A 19,584-nucleotide genomic window follows, 5' to 3' on the forward strand; every position below is an offset into this window, starting at 1 on the left:
CGCCAAATAACATCAGCTAATTGCCAAGGAAATAATCAAGTGGCAACCCCCCAAGGATTATGAGTTCTTGAAAAACTCCTGGGAGCGGGAGCTGGGATCATCACTGAGGCTATGGGATCTCTCTAAATCAGTGGCCAGAATACCTTTGCTGGTGTCAGATGCCCGATTGAGAGAATGCGCATACAGATGTATTTACAGAGGATATGTGGCTCCCTCTCAATTGGCGCATAAGGGTGGAGGGCAGGGTTCAGAGTGCCTTAAATGTGGGAGGAGCCCGGGCAATATATTACATATGTTTTGGGGATGCCCAGCTCTGGAGAGGTTCTGGGTTCAAATTCGATGGTTTTGGGAACTGAAGCTGGGCGTTCTTGTGATGGGGACGATAGAGCAATTAGTGCTGGATGTACCAGGGGCTTTTGGAGGTAGGAATCGCTTTGCGATACTAATGCTCTGCAAGATGTGCTTAGTAGCTAGAAAATGTATCCTCCAATACTGGACTGTCAAAGATCCTCTGGCTTACTGGCATTGGAGGAATCAACTACATCTGTTGATATCTTGGGAGGCTAGAGATTCTAGGCTTTCCCAGAGGAGAACTACTACTTTTTTAGCAATTTGGGGTCCTTACTTGCAAATCCTTAGTCCTAGAGGACGTAGCTTACTCCTCAACGTAGGTTGAACTTCCATGAAGCTAAGTTACGGTTTCCTCAGGTTCCTGGGTGGGTGGGGAGATGTAAGGGGGGGCAGGGGGGAAGGACGGGGGAAGGGAAGTTGGGGAGGGCTTACATAGTCTAGACGTGGATGTGGAGATAGTTTATTGAACTGTTTCCAAATTCAATGTATGTTTGACTGTTAGGCATGTGGTGGTAACTTCATATTTTGGTTGGATCTGTTCTTAATAGAATATGTTGGACTTATAGACGGGGGACTGGTAAGGGAGCTTGGAGCAGGGGAGGAAATGTCAAAAACGGTCTAGCTGCTGTTCAGTACGGTGTGGGTTGCTCATCATTTGTTTAACTGGTGTAATTTGTTAAATGGAAGGTAATGTTGTGGTTAACATGTTGATTCTTCAATAAAATTGTTTTAAACATAAAATCAGCTAATTGCCAGTAGGAAACAGTATCTCTCTGGCCTAGTCCAAATTCCTTCCCCAAGTCTGGAAGACCCACCAGTTTCCCCCTCCTCCCAGATTTGCCCCAAAGTACACAGGCCTCTGCGTTCCCATATTGCATAGGTGCGATCTACTAGGCCAGGGATGAAACCCTCTGCAAAATGAATGGGGGTGGCCGAGAAACAGATTCAACCTGGGAGAAGATGGCCATGAGTCATACACCAAAGCTTAACCCATTAGTGCCCAACATTCCCATATGGGAACAAATCAACTTGTTCTCATATGGCTTATTATGGGAACATTGGGCACTAATGGGTTAAGAGACTGAGAGAGGATAGGGCTAGTGGTACACATAAGCCTACCCAGGAGCAGTACAGACAGCCAGGGCAGCATCCACAGTGGGGTATCCCCCATAAGGGCCTGTTCCATCTTAACCCAGCTTTTATCACAGTCACACTGCCAATTCACATGATATTTAAGCTGGGCAGCCTGAAAGTAAATCCTAAAATTGGGCACCCCCATCCCTTCCCGTCTCCAGTGTTGAAATAACCTCTGCACCTTAGGTGGCTTCCCCTGCCACATGAATTGAAAAACCCATCTGTGTAGCTTCCAAAAAAAATGGTCAGGAACAGGGACAGGTAAAGCTGCAAATAAATATAAAAGTTTGGGGAGTAAAACCATCTTAATTGCATGAACTCTACCCAACCAAGAAATATGCAAGTTATGCCACTGGTCAAGTTCTTGCCATAGCTTCCTCATCAGTCCGGGATAATTAGCTTGAAACAAGCCATCCAAGGAGGATGCCAAGTTGATCCCCAGATACCTTACAAAACTGGTAGCCCAGCTATAGGTAAAATGGTTCTGCAAGTGACCCAGCTCGGGCTCAAGCACTGTAAAGCTTAACACCTCCGATTTAGATTTATTAATCTTAAATCCCAATAACCGCCCCAAAGTTTCCAACACGGCCTCAACAGCAGGTAGGGACTCCATGGGGTCTGACAATGTAAATAGGATGTAATTAGTAAACAAAAGGACTTTATTCGGCACTCCCCCACACCTAATTCTGCAAATCAAACCAGAGCAGCGCACCAATTCTGCCAAGGACTCCATAGCTAAGGCAAATTAAAGCGGAGAGAATGCACAACCTTGCCTAATTCCTTGGGCTAGCTCAAAACTATCTGTATAGCCCATGTTGATCCTCAAAATCGCCAAAGGTTGTGTATACCAAAGTCCTAGTCCAAGCCAAAAACTGTCCAGAAATGCCAAATTCTCCCAAAACTCAAAAAAGATAGAGCCACGCATGAGACCATATTTATTTATTTGTTACATTCGTATATCAAAGGCCTTCTCTGCATCTATGCCCAGGATCACTGCTGGGGCCCGCCATTGGTGAGCTAACCAAACTATTTTACAAACTCACATTATATTATTAAATGTCTGATGGCCATGAATAAATCCCAATTGATCATCTGGGACCAACTGAGGCATATAAGCCGCATTGAGCTTGCCATGAGTGGGAAAGCGCGGGGTACAAATGTAACAAAAATATAATGCTGCAACTGTTTAACCAAGATTTTCATAAAGATTTTATAGTTCATCCCCAACAATGAGATTGGACGGTAGGAGCCACACTCCAGGGGCTCATTCCCAGTTTGGGAATCAAAGTCACCCTGGCCAGGTGCCAAGACAGCAGCAACATTGACCCCTCTTCAAGAAAGTTCAACAGCCGGGACAATGGGCTAACTAAATGACTCCTAAAAAGCTTATAAAACGGTGAGATCACGTGATGTGTTGAGAGGAGCGGAAGCAGAGAAGCTCCTCTCTTAGGCCGAACCCTCCCCCACATCACCCGTAAGTGCCGATCCGACCCCTGATACCGAACAAGTTCGACAAGAAGGACCCGCGAGTGCATGGACCAATTTGTTACAAGATTGGAGCCTAAAATGCCACCAAAAACAGGGAAAAAAGAGGCGGACAAGCCCCGCGTTTCAGATCCCAAGATGGCGGCAGGCACTTCGCCGGACGGGCAGGCGGCGATGTTTTCCCCCCCACAACTGAAGCAAGCTAGCGGAGGCTGTGAAGTTGGCCCTGCAACCAGATCTACAACAACTTTCAGGTCAGCTAGCGGCAGTGGAGAGCCTTTTGACGGATACAACGAGGCGCACAGGGGAGTTAGAGCAGCGAGTGTCGGCCGCTGAAGATGAGCAGACCGGAAGGGCAGCAGAGCTCGAAGACTTGAAACGGACAGTGCGGAAACAATCATAGTTACTGGACGACCTCGAGAATCGGTCTAGAAGAGACAATCTCCGTATAATTGGCGTCCCAGAAACAGTACCAGATCGTTCCCTATCTAACAGATTAGAAAAATGGCTGCAGACGGAATTTGCGCTGACGGACAGCATTGGAGCGGTATGCCTGGAGCGTGCCCACCGAGTCGGTAGGAGGAATAACACCGACCCGCGGCCTAGAGCGGTCATGGTAAAAGTTCACAACTGTTCATAAAGTGGAAATTTTGAGAGGAGCGAGAATGAAACGAGACTCGCTGACTTTTGAGGGATCGTCCGTTAAGATTTTCCAGGACTACTCATTGGCCTTGCAAGAGAGACGACGGGCCTACGGAGAGTGGTGCCAAAAGCTGGCAGACTCCAGCCAAAAATTCATGTTAACATACCCGGCCACTCTGCGGATCAATCATCAGAGTAAATGGCATGCCTTCAATTCTCCAAAAGAAGCGCAAGACTGGATGGATGAGAACTTAAACCTTAATTTGGACCCTAATAGCCACCAAAGCAAGCTCAAGTGAGGAGGAAGATGAAAGGAATAGAAAAGAAATTGGGGCCTGAGAGTTTGCCATTTTCCATTGAAGGTATGGGGGAATCAAAATATCATTGATGGGGGAGGGGGAGACCTCACGTCATTGATCCCACTGTTCTCCCGATAGACATCTGAGGGGGATAGAATGGAGACTGGAGGGAAAGAAGGGATTGGGAGGGGGGGAGAGGGACAGGGAAAGGGAAAGATTTGGCTGTCAGAAGGAAATGCAGACCATAAGAATAGGGAAGTCACTGATAATGTCTAGAGTAGGTCATGAAGATGAGATGTGCCCTTTGTTGCAAGGGGGGAGCTGGGAGGGTATAGGCAATAATACACCCTTGGGCGAGGCTGGGCGCCCGAGGAGACCACAGTCAAGAAGTGCTGGAGTACATACACCCACAGAAAAACTTTAATATTAGGTCTATAAGGTTCGCCTCCTGGAATGTAGGAGGTGTCTCCACCCCGATCAAGCGAACAAAAATTTTAGCAAGCCTTAAGCGCCACAAGGTCGATATAGGCTGCCTTCAGGAGACCAGGCTCACGCCTGAGGAACATGATAAATTAAAGAGGCAGTGGGTGGGAGAAGTCCATGCCGTGTCGTCAGGGGATCGTAAAGCTGGAGTGGCAGTGTTGATTCGTAGGGGGCTGGCCACAAAGTCGGAGGTGGTAGAAGCGGATCCAAATGGGCGTTATATTTTGATACGGCTATGGGTGCATCAAAGAGAACTGTTAATATTGGGGGTATATGGACCCAACACATTTGACCCAAAGTTTTACCCAAATTTAGTGCGGGTGTACCTCTTATATAAGTCTGCTCATCTCTTAGTGATGGGAGATTTCAATTTGGTGATGGATCCTGGTGAGGATTGCTCTAACCCAGGGGCAGCTTCGAGAAGGGGGCCCAAAGCGCACGCCCTTTCTTATTTTCAAGGAGCCCTTAACCTCATTGACACATGGCGATGTTTACACCCAGGGGAACATGATTACACCCATCTGTCTAGGGCCCATGGAACACATTCCAGAATAGATTATATCTTATTACCCAACCGGCCTTCCCCTGGGTTCTGGTTTCTAAGATTGGACCGGAGGAGATAACAGACCATTCGTTGGTCTGGATTGACGTGGAGGTACCAAATTTTTACCAACAGGCCCGTAATTGGCGGTTCCCAGGCTATCTCTCACAAAATAACGAATTCCGAGAATTTCTTAGACAAAAGTGGGAAGATTACCTTCAAAATAATAGAGAGCACTTGGGTCAACCTGAATTGTTATGGAGCGCTGCCAAGGCAGTTATAAGAGGTGAGATAATCGCTTAAGTGCATGCAAAAAATAAAAAACAGACAATAGCCATAGTAAGGCTAGAGCAAGATTTAAGAAAAGCAAAGGCCCAACATATTAGGCAGCCGACTGCAGAGACAAAAGAACAGTTGAAAGCTATTCAAGTAATGCTTAACGCATTAATACATGAGAGAGGGCAAAAATACCTAGCTTCCCAGCAATACAAATTCCGTCGATATGGAAACAGATCAGGGAAAATGTTAGCACAATTATTCACTGCATGGGGCCCTCGTCGTCCAATATTGACTCTCAGAGACGAGCAGGGACATATTCAAAATAAGAGTGAAGAAATAGCCCAGATCCTCACCAGATTCTTTGCTTCGTTATACAAAGCAGGTAGAGATCCAGATGAAGAGCAGGTTAAAAAATTCCTGGATGAGGTACAGATGCCAAAATTGACCGAGGGGGAACAAGAGGAATTGGAGGCACCCTTAGAGGCCAAAGAAATACAGGAGGTAATAAAATCACTGCCCATGGGATCCGCGCCCGGACCAGATGGGTTTCCTGCAGAATTTTACAGGGCTCTACCCACCTCCTTTATCCGGTGATCAGTGCTTTCTATGAACAGGTGATTGATAACGGCCGGCTACCAAAACATGAAAACACAGCATCCATTACATTGATTCAAAAACCCGGGAAACCAGCTGATCAGGCAGATTCCTACAGACCCATTTCCCTGATTAAAGTAGACCTAAAGATGTTAGCGAAGATCCTCTCCAACCGGCTAGCTAAGATACTACCAAGGGTAATAGGAGAGGAGCAAGTGGGGTTTGTTCGGTCTAGGCAGGCAGCTAGGAATGTTCGCAGACTATTATTAGCTATGGCCATAGCTCAAATATCTGAAACGCCAGCCTCTCTATATGCCCTGGATGTCGAGAAGGCATTGATCAGGTGGGGGTGGAGATACCTGTTCGCAGTCCTGCGATATATGGGAGTCGGGGGTTGGTTTTATAATGCGATAGCCACTTTGTACACGGAGCCGAAAGCTTTAGTGCTAGTGAATGGAGTGAGCGCCCAGCTTTTTGAAATTGCCAGAGGTACTAGACAGGGCTGCCCTATGTCCCCGGCCCTGTTCATACTATCCCTAGAACCCTTACTGAGGGCTTTAAAGAAAACAGACAAAATTCCTGGGGTGGGGGTGGGGAGCGCAGTCATTAAAACGCTAGCATTTGCAGATGACTTGCTGATTGCGACCACGCGTCCAATAGACTCTCAAAAACATCTGTTGCAGCTCATACAGGAATTTGGTGAACTCTCAGGATTCACCCTAAACATCAAGAAGTCCTTGGTCATGGAAGTATACCCTGATAAAGTGCAGCTGGGAGTGGACGGCCCTCTGACAAGGGCAGATGACAAGATAAGATACCTAGGTACCACCATTCCGCAGAACTTAACGCGATTGTATCAGGAGAATGTGGAACCTTTGTTTGAGACAACCCGCACTAGACTACGGCTCTGGGAGAATCTTCCATTGTCCTTAACGGGTCGTATAGCAGCCTATAACATGCTGATTGTGCCCAAATGGATGTACACGTTTCAGACCCTCCCACTTTTTCTCAAACAAGCAGATGAAAAACGTCTAAATAAACTTATACAAAGATTCCTGTGGAGAGGGCGCAAAGCCAGACTTTCAGTTGCAATACTACAAATCCCATGAGAATTTGGGGGCCTGGGCCTACTAAGTATAAGATGCCTCACCGTAGCCAGTGGCATGCGCCATATCTCGGACTGGTATAGAGCAACCTCAGATTTTTCGGACACTCCGTTGGAGACGACTTTAACTCAAGGAATACACTTCGGCTACCTGTTGCACATGGGAGGAGGACCCGTCCCCCAGGTCTTGCAACAATCACACATATTACCAGCAGCGCGAGCAGTGTGGAGATGGGTTTGCAGATATCATCACTTCAAAAGTAAGGTCACCCCCTTTTGGCTATTTGTGATAATCCGGCCTTTTTGCCAGGTACTATTCATGGAGTTTTTCGCAGGTGGAAGGGTAAAGGCCTTGTGTATCTATATCAAGCTTTAACTACAGACGGGCAACCAAGATCATTTGAAGACTTGCAGGCACAATTTCCCTCCAATCAGTGGATCGTTTCCACTACTGGCAGCTGAGGCACTATATTAAAAGTCTGCCATGGGAGTGTCTTACGGAGGATGTGCAGGAAGAAATATCGTCAGCCTATTCCCTACAATCTCAGGACAGAGTATCTCTGACAATGCACCATCGACACCTCAGAGATATGGCGGTGGAGCCTGATTATGAGACTTTATCCAAAAAATGGAACAAAGAATTGGGCACAAATTTGACATCAAGAGACATGCAGGAGTTTAAATACAGGATACACAATTCATCCAAGATGGTCACGTACAGTGAAATGGAATATAGATTAGTAATGAGAACATACATCCCCCTAAGACGGGCGTTCCATATGGGAATTTCCCCAGATGGCGCTTGCCCCAAATGTGGAGCAGAGGGAGCGACACTTGGACATATATTCTGGGTATGCCCTGGTATCCAAAGATTCTGGAACTCCCTCATACAATCGACATCCAAGATGTGGGGGGCAACTTGGAAGAGCGGACCCCAGACGTTGTTCGGGCGGCCGAGATTAGTGTGTCCTGTCCCTAGGGGCTTCAAAAGCTTTACTCATAGGGCCACACTGGTAGGGAAAAAGCTGATTCTCACTGAATGGATTACAAATAAAGTGCCAACATTACAGCAGTGGCGTTGCCTGATGATAGAATATATGAGATTCGAAAAGAAAATGGCAGACGGTGAAGGGGACCGGAAATTTACGGAGAAAGACTTCCATAAATCTGGACGCCATTTGGCAGACCATTCCCTCAAGTGGCAGAGGACGCATCCTGAATATGTAAACCGGACATTTGACATGAGAAGTGAATTCCCTGAGAGTCTTTCCCTGGGCGGGGGTGGGCAGGGGTGGAGGTAGGAGTGGGAGGGGATAGGGAGGGGGGACTTCTAGGTTAGCAGGAAGGATAACAAACTGCCAAGATGCAAGTAACTTATGGCAAGATATGGAATGGACTATAGTAGTATAAGTAAAGCTTTCATTTAGCTAGTTTTCTTGTGTTCTAGGTAGTGGTAGATGAGTTTCTTGATAAGATTAAGATGTTTAGGGGCAATGTAATTTTGTTCTGAATATTGAAACTCAATAAACAAATTGAAAAATAAAAAAAAGCTTATAAAACTTGGTGGTAAAGCCATCTAAATCCAGGAGCCTTCCCATGCGGCAAGTCTTGCCCAGCCTACCTCCTCATCAGTTATGGGCAGCGATAATTGGGCTGCTTCTGCTGGGGTTAACCCTGGCAGCTCAAGCTGCAGAAAAAATTGATGAAACTCCTCAGGAGAGGCCTCCCATTCCGGCTGATACAACTGCCAATAGTACTGTACAAATATCTCTTGTATCACCTCCAGAGTACTTTGCTCACAACTTGTCGCATCCTGAATCTTAATAATCGTATTACGTTGCACCCTCACCCAAAGCTTATGGGCTCTATTAGCCCCCTCAAAATAATCCTGCTGCAAGGTAAGCAATTTCTCATTAATTGCAGCCAAGTCTAATTCCTTTAGCACTGACTGAAGCCGATTGATCTGGGGCATCAAAGAAGTCTTATTCTCCTCCCCCCCCTTTTGTGAGCCTGCTCTAGAGAGTACAACTGTTGAAGGATCTCAGAGCACTGCTGAGCACGTTCTCTGACATCGAGCTGAGAAAGCAATTAATTTTTCCCTTATGACAGCTTTCAAAAATTCCCCAAAAGACTTGGGAGAAATCTCCTCTGAGTCATTAAACTCAAATACTCTTTTAGATCTTTTTTAACAGTTGAACTGAAGAAAATCCTGGAGAAGGACCGAGAGGGACTGGCAAAAGTACACCTGAGAATGGAGTGGATAGAGCACCGTTCACGGAAGAGAGTGTGTATCAACAACTTGGAAAGCTAAAGGTGGACAAAGCCATGGACCGGACGGGATCCACCCCAGAATATTAAGGGAGCTCAGAGAGGTTTCTGGCGGGTCCTCTTAAAGATTTGTTTAATAAATCCTTGGAGACGGGAGAGGTTCCGAGGGATTGGAGAACGGCGGATGTGGCCCCTCTTCACAAAAGTGGTGATATTAAGAAGCTGGAAACTACAGGCCGGTAAGCCTCACTTCGGTTATTGGAAAAGTAATGGAAGCCATGCTGAAGGAAAGGATAGTGAATTTCCTGGAAGCCAATAAGTTGCAAGATCGGAGACAACATGGTTTTACCAGAGGGAAATCGTGCCAAACGAATCTCATTGAATTCTTTGATTGGGTAACTGGAGAATTAAATCATCGACGTGCTATAGACGTAATCTACTTAGATTTTAGCAAGCTTTTTGACACGGTCCCCACATGAGGCTCTTAAATAAACTCGATGGGCTGAAGATAGGTCCCGAAGTGGTGAACTGGATTAGGAACTGGTTGACGGACAGGACAGACAGAGGGTGGTGGTAAATGGAGTTCGCTCGGAGGAGGGAAAGGTGAGTAGTGGAGTGCCTCAGGGATTTGTGCTGGGGCCGATTCTGTTCAATATATTTGTGAGTGACATTGCCGTAGGGTTAGAAGGTAAAGTTTGCCTATTTGCGGATGATACTAAGATTTGCAACAGAGTGGACACCCGGGAGGGAGTGGAAAGTATGAAAAAGGATCTGAGGAAGCTAGAAGAATGGTCTAAGGTTTGGCAATTAAAATTCAATGCGAAGAAATGCAAAGTGATGCACTTAGGGAGTGGAAACTCAAGAGAGACTTATGTGTTAGGCGGTGAGAGTCTGATAGGTACTGAGGGGGAGAGGGATCTTGGGGTGATAGTATCCGAGGATCTAAAGGTGATGAAACAGTGTGACAAGGCGGTGGCTATAGCGAGAAGGTTTCTAGGCTGTATAGAGAGAGGTGTGATCAGCAGAAGAAAGGAAGTGTTGATGCCCCTGTACAAGTCGTTGGTGAGGCCCCACCTGGAGTATTGTGTTCAGTTTTGGAGGACGTACCTTGCGAAGGATATTAAAAAAATGGAAGCGGTGCAAAGAAAAGCTACGAAAATGGTACGGGATTTGCGTTCCAAGATGTATGAGGAGAGACTTGCTGACCTGAACATGTATACCCTGGAGGAAAGGAGGAACAGGGGTGATATGATACAGACGTTCAAATATATGAAAGGTATTAATCCGCAAACAAATCTTTTCCGGACATGGGAAGGCGGTAGAACGAAGAGGACATGAAATGAGGTTGAAGGGGGGCAGCCTCAGGAAAGATGTCAGGAAGTATTTTTTCACAGAGAGGGTGGTGGATGCTTGGAATGCCCTCCCGCGGGAGGTGGTGGAGATGAAAATGGTAACGGAATTCAAACATGCGTGGGATATGCATAAAGGAATCCTGTGCAGAAGGAATGGATCCTCAGAAGCTTAGCCGAAATTGGGTGGTGGAGCAGGTGGGGGGATGATGGGGTTGGTGGTTGGGAGGCGAGGATAGTGGAGGGCAGACTTATACGGTCTGTGCCAGAGCCGGGTGATGGGAGGCGGGTCTGGTGGTTGGGAGGCGCGAAGTACTGCTGCGCAGACTTGTACGGTCTGTGCCCTGAATAAGGTAGGTACAAATCAAGGTAAGGTTTACACATATGTTTGTCTTGTTGGGCAGACTGGATGGACCGTGCAGGTCTTTTTCTGCCGTCATCTACTATGTTACTATGTTACTATGTATGTAAAGGATCCTGCAGCAAAGTATCCAACAATTGCCACAACCTCTTCTCCCAAGACCCTGTGTCCTGCCTAAGCATCAAAATGACCGGTGCATGATCCGACCAAGTCATCGCCTCAAAAGTGACAGACCGGACTTGCGACACCACGTTCTTGCCTGTCAACCACATGTTAATTCGAGAGTAAGAATCATGAACCCTGAAATGAAACATATAGTCTCTGTCATTGGGATGGTGAAATCTCCAAGTATCTATTAGATTCCATTGGGATAGAAGAGTGTTTCAACTGCTTCCTATCTGTCCTGCCATAGCCCACCACCCATGCAGTGTTGTCACAAGCACATTCAGGGTAATATTAAAATTTCCACCAATTAATTGACCCTCAGCCTTCTCAAGAAGAAGTTTACTAATGGATCAAAAAAAGTGGCCTTGCTCTACTTTGGGAGCATACAAATTAATCAAAGTATACAGTTGCTGATCAATCTCCAATTTAAGAAGCAAATACCTCCCTTCCTTATCCCTATGTACATCATGTACCACTGGAGAGATGGAAATGGCAAATAATATAAATACACTGGTTTTAGATTTCAATCTATTAGAGGCAAAATAGATCTTAGAATGTCTCTTATGACAAAAAAAGAGCCTCATGCTTCGGTTAAGAGATGTGGTTTCTGCACAAATCCTATATTCATCCGAATTCTCTCTGCCTCTTTAAAGAAAAGCTGTTTCTTGTTCAGGGAGTTAAGGCCTGAACATTAAAGGTCAAGCATTTCAACAACTCAAAATCTCTAAATCATGCAAATAGTCATGTGTATCCACACCACCACTCAGAACAGACCAAGCACCTCTCTATATACTATCATTCATCCCAGCAACCCGTTCCACACACATCAATCCACAAACCCACCTTCTCACAGCACATATCTCTCCTCTCCACCTTCTCCCTCATTCTCCCACCCTCCAACCCCCCACCACATCCCCAAACCCCCCACTGTCAACAGGACCCCCCCATAAGTAAGGCCTAGGAGAGAAAAACGAAGTTTCTTACCTGAAGCAGGTGTTCTCCGAGGACAGCAGGCTGGATATTTTCACGTGTGGGTGACATCACATCGGCCCCCGGAGGATTTCTAGCAAAATTCTCTAAAAGTCTCTTCTGGAGCGTTCCATCGCACAAGGCGTTCATACTGCGCATGTGCGCACGTAGTTTCCCACCCGTCGCGCGGTCACGCTCCTCAGTTGAATCTAATAGATAGAAAGAAAGACAACGCCAAAGGGGAGGTAGGAGGGTTTGTGAGACTATCCAGCCTGCTGTCCTCGGAGAACACCTGCTTCAGGTAAGAAACGTCGCTTTCTCCGAGGACAAGCAGGCTGATATTCTCACGTGTGGGGTATCCCTAGCCCCCAGGCTCACTCAAACAATAACCATTGGTCAATTGGACCTCGCAACGGCGAGGACATAACATAGATTGACCTGAAACAAGAAACAGCTGAGAGTGCAGCCTGGAACAGAATAAAATGGGCCTAGGAGGGTTGGAGTTGGATTCTAAACCCCAACAGATTCTGCAGCACCGACCTGCCCAAACCGACTGTCACGTCGGCTATCCTGCTGAAGGCAGTAATGAGATGTGAATGTGTGGACTGATGACCACGTCGCAGCCTTGCGATCTCTTCAATAGTGGCTGACCTGAGATAAGCCACTGACGCAGCCATGGCTCTAACATTATGAGTCGTGACAAGGCCCTCTAAAGTCAGCCCAGCTTGGGCGTAAGTGAAGGAAATGCAATCTGCTAGCCAATTTGAGATGGTGCGTTTCCTGACAGCAACTCCCCTCTTGTTGGGATTAAAAGAAATAAACAACTGGGCGGACTGTCTGTGGGGGCTTGTCTGCTCCACGTAAAAGGCCAATGCTCTTTTGCAGTCCAAAGTGTGCAGCTTACTTTCGCCAGGGCGGGTATGAGGACGAGGAAAGAATGTTGGCAAGACAATTGACAGGTTCAGATGGAACTCCGACACCACATTCGGCAGGAACTTAGGGTGCGTGCGAAGGACTACTCTGTTATGATGAAATTTAAGATAAGGAACATGAACCACTAGAGCCTGAAGCTCACTGACCCTATGAGCTGAAGTAACAGCCACCAAGGAAATGACCTTCAGGTCAAGTACTTCAGATGGCAGGAATTCAGTGGCTCGAAAGGGGGTTTTATCAGCTGGGTGAGAACAACGTTTAGATCTCATGACACTGGTGGAGGTTTGACAGGGGGCTTTGACAAAAGCAAACCTCTCATGAAGTGAACTAAAGGCTGTCCAGAGATAGGCTGACCTTCTACACGTTGATGATAAGCACTAATTGCACTAATGTGAACTCTTACTGAGTTGGTCTTGAGACCAGACTCTGATAAGTGTAGAAGGTATTCAAGCAGGGTCGTGTTAGGACAAGAAAAAGGATCTAAGGCCCTGCTGTCACACCAGACGGCAAACCTCTTCCATTTAAGGAGTAACACCTTTTAGTGGAATCTTTCCTGGAAGCAAGCAAGACTCGGGAGACACCCTCAGAAAGACCCCAAAGAGGCGAATTCTAAGCTCTCAACATCCAGGCCGTGAGAGCCAGAGGACTGGAGGCTGGGATGTAGAAGCGACCCTTGTTATGAGGTAATGAGGGTTGAAAACACTCCAATCTCCATGGTCTTCGGAAGATAACTCCAGAATGAAGAGGGAACCAAATCTGACGGGGCCAAAACGCGCTATCAGAATCATGGACCCTCAGTCTCACTTGAGTTTCAGCAAAGTCTTCCCCACCAGAGGTATGGGAGGCTACGCGTACAGAAGGCCTGTCCCCAATGAAGAAGAAAGGCATCTGACGCTAGACTGCCGTGGGCTTGTAGTCTGGAACAGAACTGAGGGACCTTGTAATTGAATTGAGGGCAAAAAGATACCAACGAGGGGTGCCCCACTCTCGGAAGATCTTTCGGGCTATAGTCATGTTCAACAACCACTCGTGAGGTTGCATATCCTGCTCAGTCTGTCGGCCAGGACAGTGTTTACGCCTGGTAGATAAATGGCTTAGAGAAACATGCCGTATTGGTGAGTCAAAGCCACATCTAGATGGCTTCCTGACACAGAGGGTAAGATCCGGTGGCCTCCCTGCTTGTGACGTAGTACCATGGCAACCTGGTTGTCTGTCTGAATTTGAATAATTTGATTGAACCAGCCGATCCCTGGAAAGCCTTAGAGCGTTCCAGATCACTTGCAACTCCAGGAGGTTGATCTGAAGACGCTTTTCCTGAAGGGACCAAGCTCCTTCAGTATGAAGCCATCTACATGCGCTCTCCCCACCCCTAGGAGGGATGCATCCACGTCAGCACTTTTTGTGGCTGAGAGATTTGAAATGGGCGTCCCAAAACTAGATTGGATCGAAATTGTCCACCACTGAAGGGAATTCCGAAAGTCCGGTGGACAGCTGGATCACATCCTCTAGATCCCTGTAGCTTGAAACCACTGGGAAGCTAGGGTCCACCTGAGCTGCTTCATGTGTAGACGTGCCATGGGAGTTACAGAACTGTGGAAGCCATGTGCCCCAGAAAGTCTCAACATCTGCCGAGCCGTGATCTGCTGAGACGCTTAAACCCTGGAGACCAGAGGACAGAAGGTTGTCCGCTCTTGGCTCGGGAATATAGGCACAAGCTGTCTTCATGCACAACAGAGCCCCTATGAATTCCAATTTTGAACTGGGATTAGATAGGACTTTGGGTAATTGATTACAAACCCTAGTAGCTCCAGCACATAAGTACTGCCACACTGGGGAAAAGACCAAGGGTCCATTGAGCCCAGCATCCTGTCCACGACAGCGGCCAATCCAGGCCAAGGGCACCAGGCAAGCTTCCCAAATGTACAAACATTCTATACATGTTATTCCTGGAATTGTGGATTTTTCCTAAGTCCATTTAGTAGCGGTTTATGGACTTGTCCTTTAGGAAACCGTCTAACCCCTTTTTAAACTCTGCCAAGCTACCGCCTTCACCACGTTCTCCGGCAACGAATTCCAGAGTTTAATTACGCGTTGGGTGAAGAAACATTTTCTCCAATTTGTTTTAAATTTACTACACTGTAGTTTCATCGCATGCCCCCTAGTCCTAGTGTTTTTGGAAAGTGTGAACAGACGCTTCACATCCACCCGTTGAATAGTCATCCGCATGGACTGTAAAGCTCCTGCCTGGGAGGTACTCTTCACCAGCCAATCGTCGAGATAAGGGAACACAAGCACTCCCAGTCTGCGTAGTGACACAGCAACAACTGCCAGGCACTTGTTAAATACCCTGGGCGCAGACGCCAAGCCAAAAGGCAGCACACAGTACTGAAAGTGCTGCGTTCCCAGCCGAAACCGCAGATACTTCCTGTGAGCTGGAAGTATCGAGATGTGAGTGTAAGCATCCTTTAAGTCCAGAGAGCATAGCCAATCGTTTCCTGAATCATGGGAAGAAGGGTGCCCAGGGAAATCATCCTGAATTTTTCTCGGACCAGATATTTGTTCAGGCCCCTTAGGTCTAGGATGGGATGCATCCCCCATTTTCTTTTGCACAAGGAAGTACCTGGAATAGAATCCCAGCCCTTCTTGCCCTGGTGGAACGGGCTCGGACCGCATTGGCGCTGAGAAGGGCGGAGAGTTCCTCTGCAAGTACTTGCCTTTGCTGAGAGCTGAAAGATTGAGCTCTCGGTGGCCAATTTGGAGGTTTCGGATTCAGATTGAGGGTGTATCCTAACCGGACTATTTGAAGAACCCACCGGTCGGAAGTTATGAGAGGCTACCTTTGGTGAAAGAACTTTAACCTCCCTCCGACCGGCAGATCGTCCGGCAACGGACACTTTGATAACGGCTATGCTCAACTGGAGCCAGTCAAAAACCCATCCCTGGTTTTTTGCTGGGGAGCTGCAGGGGCCTGCTTTGGCGCATGCTGTTGACGAGAACGAGCGCGCTGTGGCAGAGCCTGAACCGGCTGTCGAGAAGCAGGAGTGTACCTATGGCCCCTAGAGGCGTAGGAAGCACTTCTCTTCCCTTAAAAAAACTTCCTAGATGAGGAAGTAGATGCAGAAGGCGCCCGGCGGGAGAGAGAATCCATAGCGTTATCATGCTGATAGAGATGATCAATCAACTCTTCAACCTTCTCTCCAAAAAGATGATCCCCCCCGGCAAGGGATATCGCATCTTCTGCTGAGTTCGTTCCTCCAGGTTAGGGCACGCAGCCATGAGAGTGTGTGCATCACTATACCCATAGCAGAAAATCTGGATGTCACATCGCAAGTATTGTAAACACCCCTGGACAGGAATTTGCGACACGCCTTCTGCTGCCTGACCACCTGGCGAAAGGGCTCGGCCTGCTCCGGCGGGAGCGTGTCAACCAAGCTCTCAAGCTGCCTCACTGAGTTCCGCAAATGAATGCTCGTGAAGAGCTGGTACGATTGGATTTTGGACGCAAGCATACCAGCCTGATACGCCTTTCTCCCAAAAGAGTCCAAAGTTCTGTGTTCCTGCCCCGGGGGCGCCGAGGCAAAGTTCCTAGAACTCTTGGCCCTTCTGAGAAAGGAATCCACCACCGCAGAATCATGAGGCAACTGAGGCCGGACGAAACTGGGTTCCCCATGGGAACTGGGACTCAGCCTTTTTGGGGACAGTTGGACATGAAAGAGGCTTCTCCCAATTCCTCAACAGCACTTCCCTGAGTGTATCATGAAAAAGGAACTGTGGTAGAAGACTTAGGTGGAGATGGATAATCCAGGACCTCGAGCATCTTAGCCCTGGGCTCATCCACAATCTCCACAGGGAAGGGAATGGCCTCAGATATTTCCCGCACAAAAGATGAGAAAGACAAACTCTCCGGAGAGGGAGAGCTGCTTCTGAGGCGAGGGAGTTGAATCAGATGGAAAGGACCCAGAGAGTCCTCAGCAGAGAAAACTCCAGGTCTGTCATCTTCATCAGATGAGCCATCATCGGATGGGGCCAAAAGCTCAGAAAGAGCAGCCCGGATCAGGAGCTCGTCTCGACATGGAGGTATGGCCGACCTCGATGACTGTGTTGAGAAGTCGACTCCCCTGGAGACTCCGGTGAAGCTTCCTCCACCAACGACAAAGAAAGAGGCAACCCGGGTGGCAGCCGACTCCGGTAACGCAAGCGTGCCAAGGAGACCTCACCACAGGGAAAAGGCTAGGCGCCGCAGGCGCCTCCGACACAGATGGTACCGATACCTCGTGTGCCGGACGCAACTGATGCAGCACTGCCTCACATAAAATTTGGAAACAAAGCCTTGATGCGCTCATCAAGAGAAGCTGTCGAGGAAGGCTGCGGTGTCTGTACCGGGCTGCTAGACGACCATTGCGCTGAAACCTCCATCACAGAGGGAGAGCGATCCTCTCAGCGTTTCTCGGGTGCCGAATGCTTCACGACCCAGAGCTCCCGGTACCATGTCGAGAGGTGTGAACGATGACGGTGCTTCTTGGCCTTCGCCCGACGCACGTCATCGAGACTCCTCGATACCGTGTGAGGAGGACGTGGAATCCACACGCCTCCTCGGGGTCGGATCCGATACAGGTCAGTCCCGGGGGGCCTGCAAAGCAGGAGTGCCAAGGCGGGTGGCGACCTGCTTGATGCATCACTGCTCCCAGCGTGCATCGGTCATTTAGCAGCCTTTACCTGGTCCCCTGATGCCAAAGCTGCCCTCGACGTCACGGTACCGATTTGACGCCGACGCACCGGACCCAAAACGTTTTTCTCTCTGGGCCTCTCTGGAGATCTGAGTGTGCTTTTTCCATTTTTAGGCACAACTTACAGCTCCCTGAAGATGGTCGGGCCCAAGGCACTGAAGGCACCAGGAGTGCGGATCAGTGCCAGAGATGGTCTGGTTGCAGCGGGCGCATGGCTTGAAGCTGCTGGCGTCTTCGATGACATGGCGGGAAAAATAGCCTCCGCAAAATCAAAAGACGCGATTTTGTCAGAAAAATAAAGACAGCAAGGGGAAAAAACCCAACCGAGCGACCTACCACGGTCGCAACGAAAAAATAAAGGACACTTATGTGGGGAAAAAAAATGAAAAATAAATGGAAATTTTTTTTTTTTAGACAGTCCTCGTAGAAAGGAATGGAAAGAACGGTCCTTCGACGAAGACGAGAAGAAACTTCACTCCGGGAGCAAGGAACGCGAAGTGCTCAAAAAGAACTCGTGTCTCCTCAGACGCGGAAAAGAAGAAACTGTGAGGAGCGTGACCGCGCGACGGGCAGGAAACTATGTGCGCGCATGCGCGTACGAACGCCACACGCGATGGAACACTCCGAAAGAGACTTCTAGAGAATTTTGCTAGAAATCTCCGGGGGGCCGACGTGACGTCACCCCCACGTGAGATAATCAGCCTGCTGTCCTCGAGACAGTCATTTCAAGAGAAAATAGTGCATCTGTGACTCCCTACCTCGCATCAAACTCTGCAGAAGAAATATTTGAAAATACTCAGAATGGAAACCACAGTTTCCCATCAGTCAGAATAAACATGAGTAAATAACATCAAATATAATAACACCAGGCAGTGTAGCAGCACAGAGGTACTTTTCCCACTGAACTGGCACAGAACAGGCAAAGTAATCTTTTTATGCATCAATTGACACCCCCCCCCCCCCCCAATAACAACCATCAGTTCTCCCCACAAGGAATAAGAAGGCACTCAATGTAGCCCAACCAGCCAATGAAGAGATAATCAGGCTGGTTGCGTGGAGTGGTAGGGCTGTGGCGCAAACGCCTCTTCTGGTTTCCTCTCTGCCACCTAATGCTAGTGGAAGGGAACTCCATTCCCCCTTTACTGATAGATGCTGACATGTCGTCACGCCATAACTTGGTTTCCTTAAGGATTGACAGTGCTGAAGGATGACAGACCTTGACCTGTTTATTAAGTAAGCCAAAGAATAGACTGAAGGGGTAAAGTCAGCGATATTTAATGTTATTGTCAGAGAGGCATCGCGTGACAGGGCAAAACTCACGCCACTTGCGTAAGTAACAGCTGATATAGTCTGCAAAGAGTTCCACTTTTGTGCCATTCCAGATAATATGGCCCACCTTACGCGCTGCTTGGAGAATCTGTTCCTTAAGAAAACGCAAGAAACATGCAATTATCTCTTGGGGTCTGCCCACTGGCTTGGGCCCCAAAGCCTGATGGACTCTTTCAAAGTCTATAGAAGGCAGCTTCACAGTCTGTATGCAGCCTGGAGGAACTGATTGCACACATGCAGCCGATAGCACCTGGATCCTGTTCCTGCATCTCCTCTGGAATTCTCAGGGCCCGCAGATTGTTTCTGCACCACCCTGTTCCTTACCATCCTCTACATGATCATATTTAGTATCCAGTGAATCCACATGCTTAATCAATTCTGCCACATCCTGATAATGTTGGATAACTCGCTCATCAAAAGTATTCAAATGCTGACCAATGTCATCAATCTTTTTATGCAGGCTCGCAACATCTGCCAAAAGTTCCTGTTTTTTTGGGGGGGGTTACATTTGTACCCCGCGCTTTCCCACTCATAGCAGGTTCAATGCGGCTTACATATTATTCAGGTACT

The 19,584-nt window shown here is 47.9% G+C and overlaps 1 protein-coding gene across 1 annotated transcript in view; it reads right to left on the reverse strand.

The window, feature by feature from the left end:
• The window catches only part of SCAF8 (SR-related CTD associated factor 8), a 1,046,706-nt gene that overhangs the window by 121,485 nt on the left and 905,637 nt on the right, over positions 1-19,584 (reverse strand).

Source organism: Microcaecilia unicolor, chromosome 3 (genome assembly GCF_901765095.1).
Source record: "Microcaecilia unicolor chromosome 3, aMicUni1.1, whole genome shotgun sequence".
Taxonomy (NCBI): Eukaryota; Metazoa; Chordata; class Amphibia; order Gymnophiona; family Siphonopidae; genus Microcaecilia; species Microcaecilia unicolor.